We start from the raw sequence: 386 nt of genomic DNA, 5'->3' as shown, positions 1-386 counted from the left end.
GCGCAGCTCTGCTGCTGCTGCTGCTGCTGTTGCAGCTGCAGCAGCAACTGCAGCAGCACCAGCACCACCAGCTGCTGCTGCTGTTGCAGCTGCAGCTCTATAAAGCTTTGTTTCCTTTTAAAGAGACACTAATCTGCTGCGGCCTCTTAGGCCTCTGCGGGCCATCAACAAATATATTTTCAAGGCTAGGCACAACAGGGGGCCCCTCAGGGGGCCCCCCAGGGGCCCCCTGGGGGGCCCCTGCTGGGGCCCCCCCTCGGGGGCCCCCCAGGCTCTCCTGGGGGCCCCCTAAACCCCCCCGGGGGCCCCCAAGGGACATTGGGGGGGCCCTGTGTGCTGCAGTTGGGGGGGAAAAGGAAGGAGTAAGTGCATGCAAAGAAACGGCG

The sequence above is a fragment of the Eimeria tenella genome, genomic scaffold (genome assembly GCF_000499545.2).
Source record: "Eimeria tenella Houghton genomic scaffold, Eth_scaff3617, whole genome shotgun sequence".
NCBI lineage: Eukaryota > Apicomplexa > Conoidasida > Eucoccidiorida > Eimeriidae > Eimeria > Eimeria tenella.
The sequence above is the reverse complement of the archived record's forward strand: the minus strand, read 5'-3'. Positions refer to the sequence as shown.